Here is a 20,725-nt window from a genome sequence, read left to right as displayed (position 1 = left end):
TGTATTCAAAAACAGAGAGAGCTTGCTATATTCAATTTTTTTATCTCACTTTCACAGCTAGCAAATGCAGCTACTTAGTTTAGCCTACTCAAACACCAGGCTCAAACAGAGGGATGCTATGTTAGTTAGCTGGCTATGGCTATCCAACACGGGAACTCTTCCAAGTCAAGGTAAGCTTCTGGTTTTACAAAAAGTATTGCCACCGGGGCCCACTGGTGTAACTGATAAACTGCTTACTACACTGTACTACATGATTGTAGCGGTTTTACTAACTCGTTCCTTCTATTAGCTATGTTGACTATGACGTTACTTTACTTTAGCTAATATGGTGACAACGACATAGGCTGTGTGTAGCGGAACCTGGAGAATGTAATATGAATGACAGTCATCCAATATGCTGTAACAGAATTAAGGCCAAACTCATAAAATACATTTGTGTCTTCCTTCATCTTAAACGTCACCGACCGCCACTGGTATCAAGGTCTGGAAATCTGGATATCGCCCAACCCTAGTCCAAACACACCAAACAGTCGGCACGACAATTCCTCTTCCCCCTCAAGAGGCTGAAAAGATTTGGCATGGGCCCTCAGACCCTCAAAAAGTTATACAGCTGAACCCAAAACATTTCTGAAGTATCGAAGGTCCCTAAGAACACAGTAGCCTCCATCATTCTTAAACGGAAGATGTTTGGAACCACCAAGACTCTTCCTAGAACTGGCCACCTGGCCAAACTGAGCAATCGGGGGAGAAGGGCCTTGGTCAGGGAGGTGACCAAGAAACCGATGGTCACTAAGACAGAGCTGCAGAGTTCCTCTGTGGAGATGGGAGAACCTTCCAGAAGGACAACCATCGCTGCAGTACTCCACCATTCAGGACTTTATGGTAGAGAGGCCAGACGGAAGCCACTCCTCAGTAAAAGGCACATGACAGCCAGGCACATAAAGGACTCTCAGACCATGAGAAAAAGATTCTCTGGTCTGCTGAAACCAAGATTGAACTCTTTGGCCTGAATGCCAAGTGCGAAGTTTGGAGGAAACCTGGCACCATCCCCATAGTGAAGCATGGTGGTGGCAGCATCATGCGGTGGGGATATTTTCAGCGATGGGACTGGGAGACTAGTCAGGATCAAGGGAAAGATGAACGGAGCAGAGTACAGAAAGATCCTTGATGAAAGCCTGCTCCAGAGTGCTTCGGTGAAGGTTCACCTGACAACAGGACAACGACACTAAGCACACAGCCAAGACAACGCAGGAGTGGCTTCGGGACAAGTCTCAATGTCCTTGAGTGGACCAGCCAGAGCCCAGACTTGAACACGATCAAACATCTCTGGAGAGACCTGAAAATAGCTGTGCAGCGACACTCCCCATCCAACCTGACAGACCTTGAGAGGATCTGCAAAGGGTAAATGGGAGAAACTCCCAAAATACAGGGTGGCCAAGCTTGTAGCATCCTACCCAAGAAGACTCGAGGCTGTAACCGCTGCTAAAGGTGCTTCAACAAAGTACTGAGTAAAGGTTATGATGACTTATGTAAATGACATGTCAGTTTATTTTTAATACATTAGCATTTTTTTTGTAGATTTATGAGGGGGAAAGGATGTAACGTAAAAAAAAAATGTGGAAAATGTCAAGGGGTATGACTACTTTCCCAATGCACTGTATTGTATGTTATTTTTAGTATTTGTTTTATTATTTGTAATTCAATATTTACATTTTTATTTAATTGATCTTATCTTTAACTCTGCATTGTTGGAAATGGACCCATAAGTAAGCATTTCACTGTTAGTCTTGAAGCCTGTGACAAATCAAATGTTACTTGATCTGATTGTGAACAAGTGCTTCCATGTTATTTTTATTTAACTAGGCAAGTCATAAAAATAACAAATTCTTATTTACAATGACGGCCAACCTCCCCCGGCCAAACCCTCCCCTAACACGGACGACGCTGGGCTAATTGTGCGCCGCCCTATGGGACTCCCGATCTGTCCTGTTCTCTCTGCTACCGCACGGCAAGTGATACCGGAGTGCCAAGTCGAGGAAAAAAAAGGTTTCTAAACAGCTTCTACCCTCAAGCAATAAGACTCCTGAATAGCTAATCAAATGGCTACTCAGACTATTTGCATTGTTGTCCCCCCACCCCACTCACCCACTCTTTTACCCTGCTGCTACTCTAGTTATTATCTATGCAGTCACTTTAACTCTACCTACATGTACATAATACCTCTACTAACCGGTGCCCCCGCACATCGACTCTGTACCGGTAGCCCCCGCACATCGACTCTGTACCGGTAGCCCCCGCACATCGACTCTGTACCGGTAGCCCCCGCACATCGACTCTGTACCGGTAGCCCCCGCACATCGACTCTGTACCGGTAGCCCCCGCACATCGACTCTGTACCGGTAGCCCCCGCACATCGACTCTGTACCGGTAGCCCCCGCACATCGACTCTGTACCGGTAGCCCCCGCACATCGACTCTGTACCGGTAGCCCCCGCACATCGACTCTGTACCGGTAGCCCCCGCACATCGACTCTGTACCGGTAGCCCCCGCACATCGACTCTGTACCGGTAGCCCCCGCACATCGACTCTGTACCGGTAGCCCCCGCACATCGACTCTGTACCGGTAGCCCCCGCACATCGACTCTGTACCGGTAGCCCCCGCACATCGACTCTGTACCGGTAGCCCCCGCACATCGACTCTGTACCGGTAGCCCCCGCACATCGACTCTGTACCGGTAGCCCCCGCACATCGACTCTGTACCGGTAGCCCCCGCACATCGACTCTGTACCGGTAGCCCCTTGCTACTGTTATTTTACTGCTGCTCTTTAACTAGGTTATTATTTTTTTTTACTTATCTATGTAACACTTATTTTTCTTAAAACTGCATTGTTGGTTAAGGGCTTCTAAGTAAGTATTTCACTCTTAAGGTCTACACCTGTTTTATTCAGAGCATGTGACAGCACAAATTTGATTTGATTACGGCAGGTTGTGACACAGCCTGGGAACGAGCCAGGGTCTGTAGTGAAGTCTCTAGCAATGCAATGCAGTGCTTTAGACCGCTGTGCCGCTCAGGAGGCCTGCATGTGTTGTATGACTGATGTTTTTTTTTGTCTTGCATTGTGTTTGTTTGTGAATATCAGTTCCTTTTTGAAATATTTTTTTACTTTAACATTTTGTTTAATAAATAAATAAAATAAAAATACTATATAAGCCTATAGAATACCATCTCTATGATAAGGCTAGGCCTAAACCTTCTCAATTTGGGAGAGACCTACAACACGATGTCCAAGGGTATTTGGGTTTGGCAGGAGACAGTTTCTTCTCAAAGTAAGGGTGTGAGAGGACGACAAGGATGCAATTAGCATAATGGAATTGCCATGCGGTTCGTTCCCAATGAAAGGTGTCATTTGACAAAGAGGACTGTCAACGGACTTATGTCCTTCCCTGAGATTGTTATTGCAGGCTGAGGGGGCTGCTCTCACAAGATTGCCTCAATCAATCTCATACTCACAAACCTACATTTAAAAGGACACAATGAAGGATGTGTTATTATGTTAGGCTATCACCACCTCAAAGACCAAAAATAAATGATGGCATCCACGTGTGAAGAAAATAATTAGTTTATTTTACGTTATCCAATGATGGAGTATACAAAAACCCTGATTGACCCTAACGTTTTTGGTTAAACCATGAAATTAGTAGAATGGTATGAATATGCTCGATACCTTGTACCAGAAGACAGCAGTCATTGACATGATTGATATTTTAAAACATCAATACCACCCATAATTCTTGAAACACTATCTGAAGGAGCTTCTAAGCCCCTCAGTGGCAGGATAAGGCCAGCGACAGTAGAAATGTTGAGGGCTTTCTGTTTCTCCTGGTACTGTGACAATTTCAGAGGCAATTGAGCTGAACAGACCCTGCCAGCTGTATTGAAAAATTGGGGTGACGGGTGAAGTCACCCGGATCTCGATAGAGGAGATGAAAGCATCCCCAGGCATAGTGACAGTGTCACAAATCAGCCTAATTATTGTCACATGCTGGAGGTGAAGTATATGGTCTGAAGAGTCGACAGGTATTTCAGGGAGAAAAAGCTTCTCTAGGAGTCGGTGTAAACTGACAGTTGGCAAGTTTTTTGGGGGTACTCATTATAACTGTTGAAAGTTGACCTGAATAAGTTAAGAAATTCCTCTATATTATAAACCATTTCTCCTCTAGGCAAACAAAGACAAATGATTTCATATACAATGGCCCTAAAAGACCCTTATCTGACCCCGGTCCTCTCATGAGACTGTAGATAGCCACATTTATCTAGATTATTTCACTGAATCTATAGTGATGAAGAGCAAAAAATAAAATCTTCCTCCCCCATTTGAAGACAGTGAATCATGTCTGACAAGAAAAGCACCACTCTGCAGCCTCCCACTCTAGCTGAAGGCACACTACAGCAGCTGTGACTCTGCCACCTACAGCATATTATTATCCCACTGCAGAGGAGTCAATGAAAGAGATAGCCGGAGATGGCTAAACTCACCCTGACCTCTATTCAAACATTCTTCTTCTCCAAACTGTTTCTATCGTACGGCTGTCATTTTTTTGCGGGAAAACCAGGATGTTATATTCCCAACTTCACATGGGAGCTAGCCCAAATGGTTTGCCTCAAGGTGCACAGTAACTCTAAATATGAGCAACAAATAGCTTGGAACAAACCATTTTCCTCCAGGAAAAACTGAGCATTTCAATCAGCCCACTCCAATTCCTGAGAAAGGGGCAAAAAGGTAATAAGCTGAGTCACACAAGTGTGCACTTGTGTAGGGCTTTAAGAGCTGTAGCTGCCTACACCTCACTTAACAGACAGTTTAGTCTCAGCCATTTAATTATGTTATAAGCTCATCACTCAAACCAGAGTGATTACTGTGATGAGGTCACCACTTCAGCATCTACATCCCCTGCTAAGGGACATACCTGTAGGTGGGTACTCAGCGCAAACAGTGATTTACCGGTTCTCTCTCCAGCAGAGAGGAACCATCTGGCCAAAATGAAATCTGACATTAACTCGTATCCATCCACTGCCAGGTGTGTGTAGACTGGAGTCATTAAGCCTTCTGGAACATGTTGTACCTAACTTTGATGGAAGTTTAATAAACAACAGAACTCTACAGAAATGCAAGGCAAAGCCAGGCTGAAGCACACCAAGCGCCAATGACTCAGGGCATCGCCTATGAAACAACGGCACTGCAAGTTGGCAACTCCGTAGAAAGCAGATGGTTGGAGATGGGCAATAATTGAACCGCTTGTCAAACTGGAGACTACAGACGCATGCAAAAAAAAAGCGCACCTAGCTCGTCACAGGTGAAAGTCCACAAACCCTCGCAAAGTTCACATTTTGCTGCCTTAAAATGTTATCTCAAAAGGAAATACTGAGGATGGAAAACTGAGGATGGATCAACAACAATGCAGATATTCTATTTTATTCAGCTATGTATTCTTCATACTATAAAATAATGCCACAGAATTCTAAGCAAATCATGTCTGCTAAATGAACTAATGTAGCCAGCCCACAGCCATATGGCATAGCCAGATCAGGGCAACTCAGAATATGCTATTGTGTTCGTCTGAAATATACTACATTTTCTTCATATCATGTTTCTTTAGACCGGTCTAAAATAATGAATTGATTTATTATGATGGTGTAGGTTATATTAAATTGATTTACTAGACTTATTAAAATGTAGATGTCCCAAAGGTCTGCATCAGTGGCTCGTAGGCTACGCGTGGAAGCCAAGAGATGGTAAATGTGTTTATATTATTTAACGGTCAATTAACGTGAGACTGGCAGTTATTTGCTTGACAATCACCAGCTGACGAAATTTCATGACCTCTACAGCCCTAGCGGACATCCTACATAATGATGTACTGTCTGAGTACCATCACATGCACAAATAACAGGCATATTGTGGCCTGGCTTACAGTCTGTCAGTATTGGGAACTGGGAAGATGTGAACAATTACAACATATGAAGAAAATGCTCCTGCACCGGTCGACAAAATGGCCCGTTTCCATCTTACTCACGCTGCGTACTCCTGGAGCTTGAGCTGGAACACATCAAAGACTTCTTTGTTCTTCATGAGGTAGACGGAGCGCAGGTAGGAGACAAAACACTACACAGAGAAAGAAAGCGAGAGAGAGGGAGATGGAAAGGTGAGCGATATATTGACACCAGCCATCTTCTCTAACAATAACAGCCAGCCGAGGGAGGCGATGAATCACACTGGGTGGTGCAAGATGGTGATAAGGGCCCCTCTTTTCTCTTTGAGTGGGCTCTCTCCTTAAGAGAAATGTGAAGCCAGTCTCAAATTATGATTAGAGGCTGAAGATGAAACAACCTGATGCCTCACAAAATGGTGTAAAATCACATTGTTTTGAGTTCAAAGGAAATAACAGATCGTACCATCTAGAAGGTGAGGTTGTTAGTGACAAAGCCAAAAACACACTGTTGGTGCATAAGAGGCTATTTCGATTTTCCATTGCATTTTAGTCATTTAGTTAAAAATGTAAACAATGGAGAATGTAAATGCAGGTGCCAAATCTCTATTTTATGGGTGTAAGCACTATAGGTGAAATTAACAACTCTTGCCCTGGAAGGCTACTGACTTGTGTGCTGATTCATCTCAACCCCCTGCCCTCAACGCCCCCTCTAGGACACTGACCCTCTGCGCTCACTCTTTCAAAACATGGACTTAGCACTATAATCTTCTTTGAAAAAGCTATCCCGCTAAGTCCATTTGTAGCACTGTAATTGATGGCAACACAGCCCTCTGTGCCAGGCAACTCTGCAGGAGAGAGTGGGAACATCAAAAGGTCAACTATCCTCTCCATTGCCCGCCTCAGTGTCACAGACGCCAAAGGAGACTGAAGGGGGATAATATAGTGGGGATGACGGAAATTAGTAACGGTCCCCCCCTAACTGTCCAATGACAACATTAACAACCACCAGCCAAGGTGTTTGTTTTGAAGTAGGAACAAGGGCTGCATTCCAATTCCCTACCCCTCCGCTCAGTGAACTTGCTCCCTCCGCAAATGGATATAAAAGCCACTGCATGGGTGTAGGGCGTGGCGGTCATTAAAATTGTCAGCCGGTTATTGTCAAGCAAAAGACTGTCGGTCTCACGGTAAATGACCATCAATTAAACATGTTTAGCATCTCCAGGCCTCCACGCATACAGGCCACTGATGTGTGAACATCATTTTAAAAAGTTGAATAAATCAATTGAATATACACCTTCACAATAAATCCATGATTTATTTTAGGCAGGTCTAAGGTCTTCAGGGTGCCTGAAGAAGGCACAGTGATGCCGAAACGTTGGTAAATACCCAATAAATTACTGGGAGATTATATATTATTATATTATTTTGATAGTTTATTCGCCGTTAAGCAGCACCTCCACACACAAAAAAATTCTGGGTGTGCGCCTGCTCAAGTTTTTTAGGCAGGTCTAAAGAAACATGATATGAAAAAAACGTATTTCAGAAGAACAGAAAAGAGTTGGCCTACTGAATGTTACCTGGCTATGCGCCATGGCTATAGGCTTATTCACTTAAACATATCTTGTCTAAGTCATTCGCCATTATTTTATATTATTTTCTAGAAAGAAGAAAATAATTTTACTTAGATGAATAAAATAAAGGATATTTTCACTTTCCTGAGCACATATGAAGTGGCTATGTTGAGCATAAAATAACATTTGAAACTGGTCCTATATGCTAGATTGAGATATTTGACAACTTTAGTTATGAATGATACAAACCTTACATGCTGACCACACCGCGTGTGCCATTGCGCTCATGTTGATTTTGTCCACCCACATCAGACGCGATTAGAACATACAGGTTGAAATATCAAAATGAACTCTGAACCAACTATATTAATTTGGGGACAGGTCGAAAAGCACTAAACATTTATGGCAATTTATCTAGCTAGCTTGATGTTGCCAGCTAATTTGTCCTGGGATATAAACATTGGGTTTTTATTTTACCTGAAATGCACAAGGTCCTCTACTCTGACAATTAATTCACTGATAAAAGGGTAAACCGAGTTTGTTTCCAGTAATCTTTCCTCCTTCAGGCTTCTTCGGACTTGATATGGGGGTTGGCAACGAACTTTAAGGTGCATTACCACCTCCAACTGGGCTGGAGTGTGGACCTCAGTTCATTCCTAAAAACCAAATGAGGAGATGGGAGAGGCGGGACTTGCAGCGTGTCAAGCATCACAAATAGAACCAAGTTCAATTTTAGCTGCTGGCTACGCAGACGCTCGTTTGGATGAAATGGTTGAATAACATGTGTAAATGTATTTTGTAACGCGAGTGGTGTGGTCAGCATGTTAGAATGCCTTAGAAATCAAAAGATATATGGGCTGCATGATTAGTGATGCACCGATATTACATTTTTGGCCCATACCGATATCCGATATTTTCCTTGCCAAATAAAATGACCCCGATAAGTGATATTTACAATTTTAGCGGCCTTTAAATCATTCTAGTACAGTTAAATAGTAAACACACACACAGCGGACTAAGGCACTGCATCTCAATGCAAGAGGAGTCACTACAGTCCCTGGTTCGAATCCAGGCTGTACTCACATCCGGCCGTGATTGGGAGTCCCATAGGGCGGCACACAACTGGCCCAGCATCGTCCGAGTTTGGCAGTCATTGTAAATAAGAATTTTGTTGTTAACTATCTTGCCTAGTTAAATAAAGGTTACACACACACACCAAGAAGTTATTTTGTTAGCATTTACATATGTTCCCATTACCAGTAAAACACAATCAAAACATATTTCTTTCACTTACTTGCTGTTCTGTTTCATTGTTCATTTGTTTAGTCATTTCATTCTCAACCAGGATTTCTATGGAACGCCGTTAGGGTCTTTGCGTGTCAAAAAATATACTATTTAACAAGTGTCAAATAAGCTTGTTGACCAATCAGGACCTGAATATGACTGAACGTCACATAATAATTTAACGCATTCATAAATGTTTTACGTAGTTATTACACATTGATTACACTATCACTCGTATTTCATATGCCACAACAATTCATCGATATGTATGCTATGATGCTGATAAAGTTGTCCCGAGCACCTACAGTGCTGGTCATAAAAAAGCTAGCCAGGTCATGGATGCAAACAATGTTCTTCCCCAATGACATTGCAAAATGTTTCAGTAGCTATAGTTAGCTAGCTACCTATATAGGTAGGTGTCATCATCTAAAATAACCCTAATATATAAGACAGTTTATTTTATTAATGGTGGTCAGACCCATCTATGTGAAGCTAGCCACAATAAGGATTAGCCACAATAGAGGACTTTGCGGTTAGCCTTCAGAATAAAAGCATGGCATAATTATACTATTTGTTTTCATTTGCGTCACTGTCAATGACATACTTTCATTTTGAAGGCGATAAATCGTGCATCCCTACTACTGATGATTTGAGAAAGTGGCAAAAAAGCTTGTGCTCTGTTCCATGCCTCTGGCTGCACACGCTGTTCTCTTATCAAGTGTCCACCCATTAGACTATTCTAAATATAATCTGGTCTTTACTAATATGCAACATTTCTTTTGATTTAGAATGGCCCATTATCAAATGAGCAGGAACAGGGACAAGAGAAAATATCATCCATATGCACTTGAATAGCGAATGGAGGCGACGTACGCGCGGTTAGTTTTTCGCTCATGTCGGCGGTTACTTCACCACACCTCAGGTGATATTCTGGCCAAACCCTGTATGCTATGGACTCTCCAACCCTGTTCCTACAGCTACCCAGTGCTTAATTTTGGAAACCAAGTGGAATCTGTTTGGGAACATTGACAGTAACGTGTTTCCACAAAGATACATTTAATAAACTGCCGAGAGCCCATCTCAATGCGCAAAGGAGAAAGGAATGAAGGAGAGAGGAGAGGAGATGGAAACGCACAGTGGTGAGATACTATGCAGCTAAAAGGTAATGTGTCAGCCCAATTATGAAAATACAGAATATTCCCTACTACTACGCTATCCAACATCAAATACAAATTCACTATAATTGTAGGCTAACTCAATTTGTTTAATTTAGGCTATGTACCAAAGATATCTTAAACCAGTATGTTTTTCTGCCATGTGTAATGTAGTAGGATATGTATTGTTACGTCAATCTTTCCTCAGTTAGCGCTACGACAAAAGTAGCCAGTTTGGACGATTGTGCTATGCTGTAAATACTTCTGTGAATGTCTGTACATTGCATCCAAAAATAAACTGCTCACATTCTGGACATAACTTTGTAAGGACTGTGTTTGTGCAAAATGTTTCTGAAAAAACAGTGTGGCCAGCTCAAATGCTGATTGTTGCCTCATTCGAAACTGGCCGTTCTAAATAAGCGGTCTAAATAAGCGCTCTAATCACACTGGTGTGATCGTAGCTACAGGGACCACTGTAGAATGATCACACTAGTGTGATGGTACATGTGAAAGGGTTAATGCATAATTGCATTTAAGGTCACTTTTGATAATGTAATATTCCCGCTAATGGTACATTCGCACTTATAGCCTACTGCCATGTGCACATTGCTGCTCTTATGTGAAGAAATAGCCTAATAATTTATCAATATTTTAAGCTAAAACATTCTGATCAGTAATGTCAGCAACATTTCGGAAAAACTTTTTTTAAATGCTAGTGATAGTATTAATTTGGGATCTATGTTGGGAATATGTATTTATTGCACAGAATAGGTCGACTTTTGAACTATAGAGGATATGCTAGTGCTTTTGATGTTCGTTAAGCCTACTCATCTTGTTGACTGACGAAAAGTAAATGTGGACAGTTCTTCCAATATGCACCTCGGAATTGGATAAGGACGCACACAGTTGCGTACCCGATGTGTCGGTCTTCACTTGTAGCCTGTGAGAAAGACCCCAGGCGCTTTGGATTGCACAGCACTCAGGGAGAAGGGCACGGATGGATGAAAAAAAAAAGGCATGGATTTTTTAGGGTGCATTACGGCCATAAAGGGGATGCTGCCGTGAAATTCGAGGCATTATCAAGTGCTTGTCAAATTGTGCATGACAGACTATTGTAGTGTGTACAGCCTGCGCAAAAACAAAGCAGAGCTCATGCCTTTCAAACTACTTTTTTCAAATTATTAGAATCTCATCATGCAGCCTTACAATGTATTAAAAATCAAAACATATAGCCAACGTTTGTAGAACTAAAGTTACATTAATATCTCTAAATTAAGCATATAGGAGCACCTATTTCTGAGTTAACCGCTCACCACAGAATAGCCGCATGTGCACACTCCCTCAAATCGCTTGAATAAAATATTTATATGTTATTCAGCTTTGTTCAATTGTATTCTTCATACTATAAAATAATGCAACGAAATTCTAGGCGAATCTTGTCTGCTAAATGACCTAATGTAGCCCACAGCCATTTGGCATAGCCACATCAGGGCCTAACATAAAGAAAACTATGAGTATGCTATTATTTTCTTCTTAAAGACATTTTCTTCAAATCATGCTTCTTAATACCCGTTGAAATTAACTAATGTATTTATTGTGAAGGTGTAGGCTATATTACATGGATTGAATGTACTTGTTAAAATGTGTGGATCCCAGCAGATGCTAAATGTGTTTAATACTGACTTGAAGCTGTCATCAAATCAAAGGGTGACTACTTTGAAGAATCTCAAATACAAAATATATTTTGATTTGTTTTACACTTTTGTGGTTACTACATGATTCCATGTGTTATTCCATAGTTGGTGTCTTCACTATTATTCTACAATGTAGAAAATAGTAAAAATAAAGAAAAACCTTTGAATGAGTTGGTGTGTCCAAACGTTTGACTGTTAATGTAGGAGCACAAATCAAGTCCCTAAGCAAGAGAGTAATAGCCTCATTCTAAAATCAGTTGTTGATTTAACAGAAAGAATGACTGAGCAGCATGTTACGGATGAACTTTACAACACTAGCCAGGACAAATAAGATTAGTGAGAGATGAAATGGGCTGATTTTCCACTGAACGACTCTCACTATGCATCGAAACACACACACAGGAGAGGGTAAAGCCGCATTAACCACCATCCATTCTGAACGTCCCCCAGTGTAATTCCCATTCTCCTCACGCAGTCACTCTACCAGGTGGAAAGAAGCCGACGACCTTGCAGCTTGCTGATAAAACCGTGTCGACCCAGCTCTCTCACACACACACACCAGCAACCAACAAACATCTTACGCAGGCAAGACCACCAGTCACCTCTACAACATGCATGAATTCACACCGGATCACTCAAACAGCACACAAAATTCTCACCACAAGAGCACTGGAGATATGAGTGTCAAAGTGAGGTCTACTGTACATTTCTTATTTTTAGTCAAAACAGATCCCCTAACATACGTTGCTGCAGGCTAACCTACTCCTCCATCCAGAACCCCAACTCCCCCATCTTACTCTCCCACTCTCTTGGTCTACCCCCTCTTCTCTGTTGATGTTCAGTTCGACAAGCAGAGTATTAGCTCGCAGCTTCCCTCAGGCCAACCTCACACTCAAGAGGAAGAAAGAGATCATCATGAAGAACTTCTTTTGATAACCATTATAGACTTAATTTCCCGTGAATAATACATTTTCATTGTGTGAAAACATCTGTCTAGTTTGATATTGGCATTAATATTAATGGATTAAATCCCCAGCCAAAATGTCAGTAAAACACGAACAAAGCATGCAAGACTGTATACGAGTGAATCCTCAGGAAACCAGGACAAAAAAAACACCATGATTTGGAGGGAATTTCACAAAATGTAATCTATAGAATGTTCATTTGGAGGAAAATTTGACTTTTTGTATCTAACAGCATAATTGAGAACTAATAAAAGTAGGCATATTTATGACATTTTGGCCTTACCCAGGTCTCCTTTAAGGCTACATAATATTTCATCTATACAGTGGGGCAAAAAAGTATTTAGTCAGCCATCAATTGTGCAAGTTCTCCCACTTAAAAAGATGAGAGAGGCCTGTAATTTCATCATAGGTACACTTCAACTATGACAGGCAAAATGAGAAAAGAAATCCAGAAAATCCCATTGTAGGATTTTTAATGAATTTATTTGCAGATTATGGTGGAAAATAAGTATTTGGTCACCTACAAACAAGCAAGATTTCTGGCTCTCACATACCTGTAACAACTTCTTTAAGAGGTTCCTCTGTCCTCCACTCGTTACCTGTATTAATGGCACCTGTTTGAACTTGTTATCAGTATAAAAGACACCTGTCCACAACCTCAAACAGTCACACTCCAAACTCCACTATGGCCAAGACCAAAGAGCTGTCAAAGGACACCAGAAACAAAATTGTAGACCTGCACCAGGCTGGGAAGACTGAATCTGCAATAGGTAAGCAGCTTGGTTTGAAGAAATCAACTGTGGGAGCAATTATTAGGAAATGGAAGACATACAAGACCACTGATAATGTCCCTCGATCTGGGGCTCCACTCAAGATCTCACCCCGTGGGGTCAAAATGATCACAAGAACAGTGAGCAAAAATCCCAGAACCACACGGGGGGACCTAGTGAATGACCTGCAGAGAGCTGGGACCAAAGTTACAAAGCCTACCATCAGTAACACACTACGCCGCCAGGGACTCAAATCCTGCAGTGCCAGACGTGTCCCCCTGCTTAAGCCAGTACATGTCCAGGCCCGTCTGAAGTTTGTTAGAGAGCATTTGGATGATCCGGAAGAAGATTGGGAGAATGTCATATGGTCAGATGAAACCAAAATATAACTTTTTGGTTAAAACTCAACTCGTCGTGTTTGGAGGACAAAGAATGCTGAGTTGCATCCAAAGAACACCATACCTACTGTGAAGCATGGGGGAGGAAACATCATGCTTTGGGGCTGTTTTTCTGCAAAGGGACCAGGACGACTGATCCGTGTAAAGGAAAGAATGAATGGGGCCATGTATCGTGAGATTTTGAGTGAAAACCTCCTTCCATCAGCAAAGGCATTGAAGATGAAACGTGGCTGGGTCTTTCAGCATGACAAGGATCCCAAACACACCGCCCGGGCAACGAAGGAGTGGTTTCGTAAGAAGCATTTCAAGGTCCTGGAGTGGCCTAGCCAGTCTCCAGATCTCAACCCCATAGAAAATCTTTGGAGGGAGTTGAAAATCCGTGTTGCCCAGCAACAGCCCCAAAACATCACTGCTCTAGAGGAGATCTGCATGGAGTAATGGGCCAAAATACCAGCAACAGTGTGTGAAAACCTTGTTTAGACTTACAGAAAACGTTTGACCTCTGTCATTGCCAACAAAGGGTATATAACAAAGTATTGAGATAAACTTTTGTAATTGACCAAATACTTATTTTCCACCATAATTTGCAAATAAATTCATTAAAAATCCTACAATGTGAATTTCTGGATTTTTTTTTCTCATTTCGTCTGTCATAGTTGAAGTGTACCTATGATGCAAATTACAGGCCTCTCATCTTTTTAAGTGGGAGAACTTGCACAATTGGTGGCTGACTAAATACTTTTTTGCCCCACTGTAGGTGCTACAAAGCAAAAATTGTGTCATATGAAGCTTTACGGCTTGCTCTGTAACATGAGTAGTATTTTGATACATATATTTGTTTTACATTAATTTATGAATATTGAAAGACAAACATGAACATTGAAAATACAGCATTTTGATTTGGCACGTTTAAAAAATATATTGAACACGCCCCCCTCAGAGAGAGAGAGAGAGACACAGCTGCATGTGAACTCTCACATTTTTTAACATGTTTTTTTTACAAAATGATAGATTTGGAGTTAGATAAACTTGGATTTTTCAGCAGGTACATATGCAAGATGCTACCCTCCACATCATGGCCTTCACTCTAGATCAAAACTCCAAACCTACAACCTAATTTGACCAAAATAAACTGGAGAGATTACTGCTTCCAAAGGTTATTTTTCCAAGCAATACTGTGTTCTAGCAAACAAACAGCTGAGACCTGAGGACACCATCCAATCTGGAACTGAGTGAGTAGTATTTGGTCTGATGCTATTTTGAAAGCCAAGAAGAAAATGAAAAATAAATGATATATTTTAATGGGGACTGAACACTGAGTTAAACTTTCTAGCGCAGGCGTTCCGCTAGCGAAACCCCTCGACAACATTCCGCTGAAAAGGCAGCACGCAAAATTCCAAAGTATTTTTTCGAAATATGTAACTTTCACACATTAACAAGTCCAATACAGCAAATGAAAGATCTTCTTCTTGTTAATCTACCCATCGTATCCGATTTCAAAAATGCTTTACAGCGAAAGCACAACATATGATTATAATAGATCACCGCCAAGTCAAAAAAACACAGAGTCACAAAAAGCAGAAATAGATAAAATGAATCACTAACCTTTGATGAGCTTCATCAGATGACACTTATAGGACATCATGTTACACAATACATGTATGTTTTGTTCGATAACGTGCATATTTTTATCCAAAAATCTCAGTTTACATTGGTGCGTTACGTGCAGTAATGTTTTGTTTCCAAAACATCCGGTGATTTTGCAGAAATACTCATAATAAACATTGATAAAAGATACAAGTGTTATTCACAGAATTAAAGATAGCGGTTGCATTAAGGAGAAGTCTGTGTCAGATTTTTTTTTAACTTTACGGAATAGGGCATAATCTGAGAACGGTGCTCAGAGCCCAATCCAGCCAGAGAAATATCCACCATTTTGGAGTCAACAGAAGTTAGAAATAACATTATAAATATTAACTTACCTTTGATGATCTTCATCAGAAGGCACTCCCATGAATCACGGTTCGACAATAAATGACTGATTTGTTCCATAAAGTCCATCATTTATGTCGAAATAGCCACTTGTTGTTAGCGTGTTCAGCCCAGTAATCCATCTTCATGAGGCGTGAGCACTTCGTCCAGACAAAAACTCAAAAAGTTCCATTACAGGTCGTACGATGTATGGAATCAATATTTAGGATGTTTTTAACATAAAACATCAATAATGTTCAAACCAGAGAATTCCGATGTCTGAAGAAAAGCTCTGGAACGAGAGGTAACTCTGTCGGAAGCGCGCGTCACGAGCCTGAGACACTCTGCCAGGCCACTGACTCAAACAGGTCTCACGAGCCCCTCCTTTATAGTAGAATCCTCAAACCAGTTTCTAAAGACGGTTGACATCTAGTGGAAGCAGTAGGAAGTGCAACTTGACTCCATAGACACTGTGTATTCATTAGGCCAAGCTTTGAAAAACTACAAACCTCAGATTTCCCACTACCTGGTTGGATTTTTCTCAGGTTTTCGCCTGCCATATGAGTTCTGTTATACTCACAGACATCATTCAAACAGTTTTAGAAACTTCAGAGTGTTTTCTATCCAATACTAATAATAATATGCATATATTAGCATCTGGGACAGAGTAGGAGGCAGTTTACTCTGGGCACGCTATTCATCCAAAAGTGAAAATGATCCCAAAAAGGTTAAGACAAGTTCAGACCATATACAAATTCAACTATCACCAAGGTGTGAAGTGAAAGGTGTCGAGGCCTTTAGGCCCAACAAGTGGCAGGAGTCTTTGAAGCATCCTCTGAAGCCCCCTCCTGCTGTTCAAAAATAATTCACTGGCATTTTCTACAAGAAATCTGCCTCCAGAAATAAAAGCTTCTCCCAAGCGGGTGTGACACCTACTCCCAATGCCTGCTGCACTGCTGCTTGGATTCCACCTGGCGATCATTCACCAACTGCCCTGGCCTGTCTCCCCCTATCTGGTAAAGGTACCCCCACCACACTCACCCCTCTCTCTCACGCACTGCTGGAATGAGTGACTCTGAACTTACAATGGCTATCCCCAAGTCGTTATATGAGATATATATATATATATATATATATATATATATATATATATATATATATTATTATATATATATAATTATATATTATTATATATTATTTTCTTTCTTTCTTGTGCATTTTGCCTCATGACTCCTGCATACTTTGTTGACTACAAACTTCCTTTACCCAACCGTGGGACAAATTGTTTGTTCCCACACTTGGGGCTCTGACTCTATATTGGTTATACAGACTTTTGTCCTCCCATATTATTCTAACCACCTCTCGCCGGCTTTGTATTCATGTTACCTGATGAAATTGATGTACAATATGATCGTTGCCATCTGATGCACACAAATGTCATAAATCAGCACTGCAGAGCTCTCCCTGTCCTATGCCATGCATTGATTGTATTACTGTTTATGATATCTTGAAATGTGCATGTACAACCCTGGCCCAACTACTGTTGTTAGCCCCAATTCTGACTTTTGCTCTGATATCTGCTTCACTGACTTCTGCTCTTGTAAAAGCCTGGGTTTTCTGCACGTTAACATTAGAATCTTATTACATAAAATTTATCAATTGAAACTGGGGGTTCACAGGTCCAATACAGATGTGTTGGACATTACTGAGACGTGGTTAAGGAAGAGTGTTTTGAATACTGATGTTAACCTTTCTGGTTATAATCATATTCGGCAAGACAGATCTTCCAGAGGTGGGGGAGTGGCAATCTTTAACTTGTTAGGGCTGCAATCCCGTTACCGGGAGCGATATGACACCAGCCGGTGAACGTGCAGAGCGCCATATTCAAAATAACAGAAATTTCATAATTAAAATTCCTCAAACATACATGTATCTTATATCGTTTTCAAGGTAGTCTTGTTGTTAATCCCAACACAGTGTCCGATTTGAAATAGGATTTATGGGGAAAGCACCACAAACGATTAGGTTAGCTCACCAACAACTCACTAAAACACACAGCCAATTTTACCAGCCAAAGAGAGAGAGCGAGAAAGCACATAGAGATATAGATATATAGATAAAATGAATCACTAACCTTTGATAATCTTCATCAGATGACACTCATAGGACTTCATGTTACACAATACATGCTTGTTTTGTTTGATAAAGTTCATATTTATATCAGAAAATCTGAGTTTACATTGGAGCATTCCATTCACTAGTTCCAAAAACATCCAGTGATTTTGCATAGCCACATCATTCAACAGAAATACTCATCATTGTAGATGATAATACTATACACATGGAATATTAGATATACTTCTCCTTAATGCAACCGCTGTGTCAGATTTCAAAAAAACTTTACGGAAAAAGAAACCCATGCAATAATTTGAGACGGCGCTCAGAACAATAGAAAAATTAGCCTCCATGTTGGAGTCAACAGAAACTAGAAAATACATGATAAATGTTTCCTTAACGTTGATGAACTTCATCAGAATGCAGTCCTAGCCCTTTCATGCGTGAGTTCCAAATATCTCTAACGGTCGCCACAGCGTGAGTTTTTTTATGCACGTGATGTTAGAATGTCCTCTCCATTCCAGAATGTGATTGATACGTGACAGTACATTTTATCCGCGCTGCCCTCAAACTTAAGCACGCAGCCTGTTTATATTTATAGGCTATTTCAACTTCAATTTCAAAGTATTTTCTAACAAGTTTTTATTTTCTAAAAACAGTTTGAATTTAGGTGTGTTCCGCCTCCTCATTTATTCACATAAAAATAGTCATTTTTACTTTTGCGGACAATTACATTTTTGGAACATTTACGACACGGACAAAATTCCCCAAGCACTTCCCAATTGTTTGTGCAGTTCACGTCTGCAGACATTTGCTCCTCGCCCGTCAGAACAGGATCTGCACACGTACGTGTTCACATTTTCCATTCCACATTTCTATTATAGCGTACTGTATGTATGGAGCATAATATATTTGTGCATATTCTTTATAACCGCGGACACGTGAGGTAACGTTACTCATTTTATAACCTTTATGGTGTTATAGTCAATCGTGCTTACGTAGCTACATTATTCTATTAGCTCTGTAAAACAATGCTAATTGCATCAGAGAAGTATCATCTTGTGTTGCATTTTGAAGCTACATGGCCTTATGACTCCCAAGTGGTGCAGCGGTCAAAGGCACAGCACATCAGTGTTAGAGGCGTCACTACAGACTCCCTGGTTCAAATCCAGGCTGCGTCTCTATCAAAGTAAGCGTCTTATTACGTTATAATAGTTTTCGTATGAGGACTTCCGGAAATTAATTGTGGGATGTGAACGACGGTAGATGACACACCCCTTCAACAACAGACCAAACTCATCTCGTCTTCTCTTATTATCTTCGGTTTCTGTGAGGAAAAAATGCATGGCTGTGCGCTGAAACTAATCGTCGGATTACTTTCGATTTCTATAAAGTGATTTACCTAATTATTTCGATCAATTGTGAGCTCACCCGTGATGTGATTAATTATACATAGTAATTGATATTAGCTAATTCATATTGTAGTTTATGTCAGCCGAGAGTTAGAAAATATGACTGCTTGTGTTGGGTCAATCTTTCCTCAGCGCTAGGACAAATGTAGCCTACATTTTTCCGGTTAGGATGATTGTGATATGCTCTATACACTTCTGTGAATATCTGAACATTGCATCCAAAAATAAACTGCTGACATTCTGGACATAACTTTGTTTGTTTGTGTAAATAGTTTCTGAAAAAAAGTGTAGCCAGCTCAAACGCTGATTGTTGCATCATTCGAAACTGCCGTTCTAAATGAGTGTTCTAATCACACTGGTGTGATCATAGCTTCAGGGACCACTGTAGAACGATCACACCCGTGTGATGGTACATGTGAAAGGGCTAGGAATCCCAGGTCCACAATAAATGCTTGATTTGTTCAATAATGTCCGTTATTTATGTCCAATTAGCTACTTTGGTTAGCGCGTTTGGTAAACAATTCCAAAGTCACAAAGCGCGTCCACTATAATGTGACGAAATGTCCAAAGTTCCGTAACAGTCAGTAGAAACATGTCAAACGATGTACTGAATCAATCTTTAGAATGTTGTTTACATATATCTTGAATAACGTTCCAACCGGAGAATTAGAATGACTTCAGATGACCGGTGGAACGCAGGTCCTTCCCCTGTGAACGCGCATAGTGAAAGCATGGTCAACTCGTGGCAGTGTTGACTATTTCCTGTGTCATTCGACTCCCCTTCACATTAGAGTCATCAGACAAAGTTCTATTGACATCTAGTGGAAGGCGTAGGAAGTGAAAACTCATCCATATCTTGCTGTAATTTCAATGAGAGCTTGGTTGAAAATCTGCCACCCCCAGAAAAAATAACAAACAGGAAGTGGAATTTCTCAGGTTTTTGCCTGCAATATGAGTTCTGTTATACTCAGAGACATAATTCAAACTGTTTTAGAAACTTCAGAGTGTTTTCTATCCAATACTAATAATAATAATATGCATATATTAGCGACTGAGGAACTGGCCGTTTACAATGGGCACCTTTTCATCCAAGCTACTCAATACTGCCCCTGCAGCCATAAAAAGTTAAGAAACACCTTCAGTGCTCGGTTGTCTCCCCCAAGTCTGTCCCCAAACAAATTGATTTGCTGGTTTTAAGCATTAAACTCTCAAATAGCTCTTTGTTGACTGTTGCTGGGCGCTATTGTCCTACATCAGCACCAGCCTGTACTCTACCTGCCATAAGCTCTCTCCTGGTCCCTTACACCAAGTCTGAATTTGTCCTGCTTGGTGACCTAAACTGGGACATGCTTAAACCACCTGACCAAGTCCTAAAGCAATGGGACTCCCTAAATCCTTC

The 20,725-nt window shown here is 41.0% G+C and overlaps 1 pseudogene; it reads right to left on the bottom strand.

Moving 5' to 3' along the window:
• LOC110534872 overlaps positions 1-20,725 on the bottom strand; it is a 106,023-nt pseudogene that overhangs the window by 59,423 nt on the left and 25,875 nt on the right.

This window comes from Oncorhynchus mykiss, chromosome 10, assembly GCF_013265735.2.
Source record: "Oncorhynchus mykiss isolate Arlee chromosome 10, USDA_OmykA_1.1, whole genome shotgun sequence".
In the NCBI taxonomy this organism is placed as follows: domain Eukaryota; kingdom Metazoa; phylum Chordata; class Actinopteri; order Salmoniformes; family Salmonidae; genus Oncorhynchus; species Oncorhynchus mykiss.
The sequence above is the reverse complement of the archived record's forward strand: the minus strand, read 5'-3'. Positions and strand labels throughout refer to the sequence as shown.